The 8,120-nt window shown below is 37.6% G+C and overlaps 1 protein-coding gene and 1 long non-coding RNA gene across 4 annotated transcripts in view; one reads left to right on the top strand and one right to left on the bottom strand.

Moving 5' to 3' along the window:
* Gnpnat (glucosamine 6-phosphate N-acetyltransferase) overlaps positions 1 to 3,019 on the top strand; it is an 85,906-nt gene extending 82,887 nt beyond the window's left edge. For all 3 annotated transcript variants that reach the window (XM_069301876.1, XM_069301878.1, XM_069301879.1), the window contains exon 6: positions 1 to 3,019. This exon is cut by the window's left edge and continues 1,328 nt beyond it. The gene's annotated coding sequence lies outside the window, so the exon portion shown is untranslated.
* Positions 1,315 to 7,582, bottom strand: LOC138350674 (uncharacterized). Its single transcript, XR_011222199.1, has 2 exons — positions 6,926 to 7,582; positions 1,315 to 3,964 (listed from the first exon to the last, which is right to left on the bottom strand). It is a non-coding gene; the product is annotated as an uncharacterized lncRNA (long non-coding RNA).
* Between the last annotated feature and the right edge of the window lie 538 nt (positions 7,583 to 8,120).

The raw sequence follows: 8,120 nt of genomic DNA, 5'->3' as shown, positions 1-8,120 counted from the left end.
GGTGTTACATTCAATCTATTATATAATATACCCATTATATATTATGCTTTGTTTTGATGTACAGTACTTGAGAAATGTGCAAGTCAATTGTTACTTTCAGTATTTGGAAAATTGCCTCCTTTCCCCCTTCCTTTCCAGATTAAACTCCTAGGTGTACTAATAGCATTAAAATGTATATACAGTACAGAATATAAAGTAAATTAACAGAGTGTATATATATAAATATGTTTTCCTCGAGTCAGAAACAAGAAGCTTGTTAGGCTTATCAAGGTCTCCCTATGTAAACTACAATACTGACCTCCCTCCAGGATGCTCTCCCCAGGATGCTCTCCCCAGGATGCTACCTACAACATTTGCGTACCATCCTGGCTACTATCCCCATTTACTGCTAGGTGAACCTAGAAATCAGGTGGAAGGAAATGTATTCAAATATCTCATTCTGTATGGCGATTGAACCTGGGTCATTGCAGCCGAGTAGACTGCACTGACCTCTGCTGCATAGATTGCCTTTATGCCACCCACCCCCCCTGTTGTGTCTCTTCCAGCCAGAACTTGACTTTTGTTTTTGTAAATCTTGTCAGTGCAACTAGTCTTTGGAAAGTGCACAATGAAATCACAATAGCGTGCTATGTCTATATAGTTTTTGAATTTTAGGTGGATTAATTTGATTGTTGCATATGTTGGCTGATAAACAAGATAAGATTTGGAAGTCTGCTTTTATGGTTAGATCAAATATTTAGTCTGTAAATAGTATGGGAGTTTATGCGTTTTGTGAGGCTAGTATCATTGTTTCAAAATTATCGGTATAACTGCGAGAACATGGCAGTTTATTAGGGTATACATTTTGTGTGTATCCTTACTATATTTTCTTGAAAGTAAAGGATATCTCTGTAGCATTATGGTAAATATGTGTGTGCATGTGTGAAAACCTTTTCAGTTGTAGATTCAGTTGAATTTGGTCTAGTATGATTTACGTATTTTCAAAACTACGTTTGATATCGCAGATTAATTAGGTTTGTTACATCTACAGTTGAAGTTTAAAGAGGAAATTATTTTTTTATATTTGTTGTGCCCAGTACAGTATTTAGTTTATTATAGTTCCTTGTACATATAATACAGTACAATGCTTATTTAGTAGGAATTCAGATTTGATTGGTTGTGAATAGCAGTGTTAAAATCATAGGCCTATGGCAAATTTAATACTGCTGTGTTCATAGATTGTTGTCATTAAGATCTCAAAGTGAGGTTTTCAGCCACTGCTGTTTTGAGTTTTATCATAAACTTTTATCTTGCAATATTGATAAACAAAACCACCTTGCAATATTGATGGGACAGTTATTGTGTAAAAGATTGATTGCAATGGCTTCTATCTCATGTGGCCCCAACAGGGACAGGAAGCCAGCAGCTTGTGATGTTGCAAATTAATGAGCACTGTTGTTAAGTGCAACAGTGCACTCCCTGTCTGTGAAGTAATACAGTACGTTAAGTGCAGGAGAGATTAAAAGTGCGTGTGCACGTGTGCAGCTTCTCATTAATCATTGCTTTTCACTTTGAGCATTGCAATGTAAGATCAATTATCTTATTGCTGGGGATCAATTATCTTATTGCTGGGAAGCAATGATTTTTGTGGTGTAAAATTTATACACAAGACATAAAGGAAAATATAGCCATCCTTAGTGTTGTGCAGTAAAGTAATAATTTGAGTGTTTGACTCTCATAATCCAACTCTTTTGACATGCAAATTGATTAGTACTTTTTAAAATCCAGTAAAATTCAGAGTCATTTTGCTTTAATCAGGTAATAACTACACGTTTTTTTGTTATAGCTGTTTATAGTTAAATGATTAATTTTTATTGATCATTTATCTATGAAAGTGAAATCTTTATATAAATTGGTAATTTTTGTCTTGTGTTTACAACAATATATTGACTAGTAAATTGTGAAAGAGTTAGACTTGACCTTTCACATGTGGTGATGTCGAGAGCATGGTTTACAAAGCAAAACTGATTGGCAGTTGTTCACTGTACACGTAACACTTGCAGGTCCTCCTTTCTCTGGTTGTCATTTTATAATGCACATTATTTTTCTAAGATAGGTGGTTAAACATTCCTGATGCTTTTGTTGTTTATATAAAGTTCTTGTAGTAATCAATGGGCTCTCGGTTACTGAAGTTTATCAACAGTATTTTGATCATGAATTTTAATCTTGATGTATTCATACAATTTCTCCTACCTCATATTTTAATATATTATGAGTAGTATGTTTTTTTTTACCAACATTAATATCCAGTATATAAATTACTACACATGTGAAAGGACTAATGAGCCGTTAGAATTTGTCATCATTTGTAACATTTGTGTGTTGATGGTTCATTATCTGGAGCTTAGGATTGACTTGTGCTAAAGAACAATTTTATTCACTAGGTAAGTGTATATAACTTTTTGTTAAATATGTTAGGTTGGCAAGGTGTGACACTTGGCTCTAATCGACCGCCTTGCACAGAACATTTGGCAAATATTGTATTGTCGTATTTTAAGTAATAAATACCTTAAAATTAAGATTTGTCAGTCTTGTAGGTTAAGCATTTAATTTCTGTAACCATAACAAATTATTACATTTTCAGTAATTCACAAAACAAAACGTGATATTTAAAACTGCACAAGTGTTAAATTATCAGTATTGATATCGCATCATTTACTTATGTAATGATGATGTAGTATCGGCCACTTGGTGGCATCAATAGTTATTGTATTGATGTTCTTATTGGACATTGGGAGGGATGGGTGGGTGGAAATAGATTACATAAACTGTTGCTAGTGTGTGTGAATCATTGTACAGATAAGACCTCTCCTCCTACAACACAATACATTCCTGGTTCTCCAACTTTATTTTGTGAACCAAACTGTGCTGATTCTCACTAGTTGATTATTTTTCTAATTTTTGCACAAGTTAGTTAATAATTTTCAGTTTTCCTAAACTTACATGTATTGTGCTCAATTTATAAAGCATATTGAAGTAACATTGTTTTTTTTCAAGCCTAAGATATGGTTTACCACGATTTTCTTCATTCTGGGATACAGGATGTCTGTGTGGATTATAAAGGGTTTCTCTATTCCAACTTCTGACTCGTTCCCTGATAAAACCCATAGCGGCTGCCTAACTCCCAGTACCTATTTGCTGGCAAGGAGAAATAAGCATATGTAAGGAAATGTGCCATAATGTCGCTGTCCTGTGTGAGTTTTGTATTACTGAGTGAATTAAAGGGTACAATAATTAATTGGTATTATATTTGTGATTGCCAGCATAGAAATGTTGAAATGTTGCCACAATTTTTTTCATTCTGGGGGGACAGATTTATTGGATGTTCTTTACCACACACTAGAATCGACAAAGCGCAGGAGATTGCGATCCTGGACGAGCTTGCATGTATTGGTGTCAAGAGGAGACTCATGAAATAAACAAAAACAAACAAAAACAATATTTATTCAGGTAAAGTACATACAAGGTGAGATACAAAAAGTTGATGAATTTATAGATAGAGCTAGTACATTCAATGCCTAAAGCCACTATTACGCAAAGCGTTTCGGGCAGGAAAAACACTAAGACTAAAACTTAATACTAATTGAGATTAAAGCATAAATTGTGTTGAGAAAAAAAGGGGGGGGGGGGGGAAACATGGCAGAAAAAAAGCAAAAATACAATTTGGTCAACAAACAGCATTGTTTCAAGTAGTAGACAGGTTGACATTTTGGGGGCGAGGTAGGTTACATGGAGTTAATAAGGTAGTATTTTGTTTTTATCTTAAACTGGTTGGGAGAGGTACAGTCTTTTAACATAATTAGGAAGGTCATTCCACATTCGAGGTCCCTTAATGATTTATAAAGCATTTCTAGTTTAAGTCGTACTCTTGGAATATCAAATAGGTATTTATTTCTGGTGTGGAGCTCGTGCGATCTGTTACAACCTATTGAAATTGAAATTGAAATAAGTTTATTGAGGTAAAATACACACAAAGGGATGAGGTAGCTCAAGCTATTCTCACCCCATTCAGTACAATGTGTTAATATATACATAGACACACATCACAAATAAACATATTGCCAAGCATTGTGAGAGGTAAACATATACATTTCCTCCTTCACAAGGAGTATGTTATCAGACGTACACACAAATACTTTTATGACCTAGGTATACTGTATAGACAATTTGCAAGAGACATGCAGATAATTCAACAAAATATTACAATCTTGGTGCAAAATTCTTATATCTCTCAAGAATATCATCAACCTTTCCGTTGTGACACATCCAGGCTATTTGTTCAGGAACAGTCCTTATCTCAGTGTGTCTATATACATTAATCAACGGACAACCTATTAGGAAGCTTTTAAGGTCAGGATTGACATCACAGTTCAGTGTTTTATATATATATAATACACATGAGAGGATGTGCAGAAATTTATTTATTTATTTGTATATATATAAATAAATAATAAATAAATAAAAAAACTTAATATCTAACATATTCAGAGATTTGAGTAAGGGTACCGAGTGATGTCTGAGGCCAGAGTTAGATATTGTCCTAATAGCAGCTTTGTGTTGAGTAATTAGAGGACGTAAATGATTTTGGGTAGTAGAACCCCAAGCACAAATACCATAGTTGAGATAAGGATAGATGAGAGAATAATAGAGTGTCACCAAGGCAGAGCAAGGTACATAATATCTGATCTTAGAAAGAATGCCAACAGTTTTTGAAACTTTTTTTTATATGTTTAGAATGTGTCCCTGGAAATTCAGCTTGCGGTCAATGAGAACGTCAAGGAATTTGCCATCTACTTTGTTACAAATTTGGGTATTGTTTATCCTGAGATTTATTTGATTTGAGGATTTATTGCCAAACAGAATATAGAAAGTTTTGTCAATGTTGAGGGTGAGTTTATTGGCAGTTAGCCAGTGATGGACTTTATTTAGCTCAGTTTTCACTGTGACATTTAGAGCAAGGGGGTCAGGACTGGAGTAAATGAAGGTCGTGTCAGCAAACAGAATTGGTTTGAGATGTTGGGAGGCATTTGGAAGGTCATTAATGTAGATGAGAAGGGTCCGTCTAATTACCACAAGCTACACAAGCTTCAGAAATCTTCCTGGCAATACGTTAGTAATGAATAAATATGATATGTTAGGTTAGGCTAACCTAACCTAACCTAACTTAACGTTCACTGCATATAATGCTCCCCTCTACTCCTCCATCGTCACCTACTTTCACCCCCCCCTCCGCTCTACTCCTCCAGGGTCGCAGACAATTTCACGAGCGCGAGAACTACGAGTTCTCTAACCACTCTCACACTCCTACTCTCTCACCAGTGAGGGGGAGGGAAGGAGGGAGGAAATGAAGGAAGAAAGGTGGGGGAGAGAGAATAGGCAGGGGGGAGGAGGGCCTAGATACATTTCTTCCATATAGATAGGTAGACTGAGGGAGAGCTGCTTGCCAAGAGCCCTATCAGACAGGCTTCCTATTCCTCAACCCTCCCTAATATGCCACATCCTGGTCAGGACAACTTGCTCGATTGTTATTCTTGGTGTGACTCGAGAACTGACCTCGAGGCGGGGCATGGGCATGGATTATCTCCCTGGGGCACGCACCTCCCTGCCCCAGCTCTCTCTCTCTCTCTCTCACATAATCTATCAAGGGTCTAACATGAGGTCATTGTGCCTACCAGAAGTGTATATGTCCAAGGCTGGCCACCTGTCTGGACCATTCAAATGTATAAACACGTAATTAGTCTATTAAAATTATATATAATGCTACAATTATAAATTAATTTGTTCATGGTCATTCGTTTATCAGTATTTTAATATGAGGCATATATACGCATGTATGTATACGTTGACGTACACATATATGATTATGTGTATGGAATGATTATGATTATGTGTAATCATATATGATTATATCTAATGGAATGCATTAGTAAGTGATGTGGTGGAGGCTGACTCCATACACAGGTTCAAGTGTAGATATGATAGAGCCCAATAGGCTCAGAAACCTGTACACCTGTTGATTGACGGTTGAGAGGTGGAACTAAAGAGCCAGAGCTCAACCCCAGCAAGCACAATTAGGCGAGTATATGAACGAATGCACATGTACACTTTCAAATGAATTAAGATACCTTGAGGTACACAATGACTTAGTTTAAATAGTTTAAACACATTATGGTACTGATTTTGACATGCTGATGTCTGGAAGGGAGAGGGGGTGTGGGGGGTTATTGTCTGAGGTGGAGGACCAGAGGAGGGGGTCAGTGGAAGGATGGTGGCTGGAGGGATGCCATTGTTCTAATGGTTATGAAAACAATTATTGATGGCAGGAATTCAGTGGGTGTGTACTTCACCCGCACCATCACCATACTGTGCCCTGCTACAACCCCCCCCCCCCTCCACACCACCCATGCTGTGCGGGGCGTATTACACATTATAGGATAACCGACTGTCTGTCCATTCCTGTCTGCTCGTTATGCTGCCCTTCCTTTTGAAAATTGTCTGCTTTATCGACTTCCTTCAAGACCACACATTAGCCTCTTATCACGCCCTCTTACCACTCTCAGGGAGCCGGCTCTTCTATACAATAGTTACCACTCAGTCCCCAAGGTGAAAGTGTGTCCGGGCATATGACTTGTTACGTGTACTTATTTGCGATTCGTTTGGGCTGTCACGTGTGGTGATTAGTGTTGGGTAAGGCTAGGCCAGGTCAGGTCAGACTAGGCCAGGTCAGACTAGGCTAGGTAAGGCTAGGCCAGGTCAGGTCAGACTAGGCCAGGTCAGACTAGGCTAGGTAAGGCTAGGCCAGGTCAGGTCTGGTCAGGTCTGGCTAGGCCAGGTCAGGCCAGGCCAGGCTAGGCAGGGTGAGAGAAGTAAAGCGGCAGGTACTTACGTTTCCGAGAAAGTAGCGGCGGTAGTATATTGTTGATTTAGATTCGACGACATCCTGAAGCTAGTAGGTGGCGGCCTCATCGCTCTCGAACTTGTTGTTGTTGTAGGGGATACGAGGCACACCCAATATCCCCCTTACATTGATCACATCGCACACTAATATTTTTACTATTTCGGACACCAGATTTGTCTGTTTCGTATATGTATAATTGTTCAATATTAAAACCACAATAGAATGCTCTTAACAGTTACAATTTTCAACTTAACAGCCATATAGTTGGCAAGAACGCCGCCCGCCAGTGTAAATGTCTCAGACCCAGTTGGAATATTGTTGAAAACATCTTAATAACTTATTAAACCAAAGGTCTTTTTATGTCAGAAGAATGGCAGAAACTAGATCTATATATGAAAACTCTTTCAGGACAAAATTTAAAGTAAAACTAAAGATATTTGTAGTTGTATAAAAGTTGCATTTTTCATCGGTCGTCGAGCCGGAAATCCGCAATATTCATCTCAGAACAATGCTTATTTCACGCAGAATCGTTAATAAACGTAAGATTTTTATACGTCTCAAGAAAGATAGAAACATAAATTTACTTTAATCTAGTTTTACATAATCTAGTTTTACTTTAAATTTTGTCCTGAAAGAGTTTTCATATATAGATCTAGTTTCTGCCGTTCTTCTGACATAAAAAGACCTTTGGTTTAATAAGTTATTAAGATGTTTTCAACAATAATACTAGGGCGTTCACCGATTCCAACATGGGCGACCCTTTTGGAAACGCATGGAAACGCAACACTTGGGTTGACCCGATTGACAGACTGGTTATATTCCAACAGGGTCTGAGACAGTACACATGTCCACATCCCAATGCCCGCCCTTCCAGGACTGGGGGTGCGGGGGTGTACAATAAACTATACCCACCTCCGGCGGCAGCTTGTCGAAGGCGGAAGTGAAGCCTAGACAATTTGTCATGATAATTAGTGATGGCTCTTATTTTGATTATGGGTCCGTAATCCAGTTAAGCTTTTATTCTTAATTTATATTACAATGCTGGTAAAATACACTTCTGACCAGGGGGAGAAAGATACTGGCAGTATGGGGCGTTACAGTTTATTGAAGATTAAATTCTGCAGAACATGTAAATATATAAAGTTCACATAAAGTAAGTAATTATATAAAGTTTATATTAAAC

Source organism: Procambarus clarkii, chromosome 46 (genome assembly GCF_040958095.1).
Source record: "Procambarus clarkii isolate CNS0578487 chromosome 46, FALCON_Pclarkii_2.0, whole genome shotgun sequence".
Lineage (NCBI taxonomy): Eukaryota > Metazoa > Arthropoda > Malacostraca > Decapoda > Cambaridae > Procambarus > Procambarus clarkii.
This window is presented reverse-complemented; position numbering and strand designations above follow the sequence as displayed.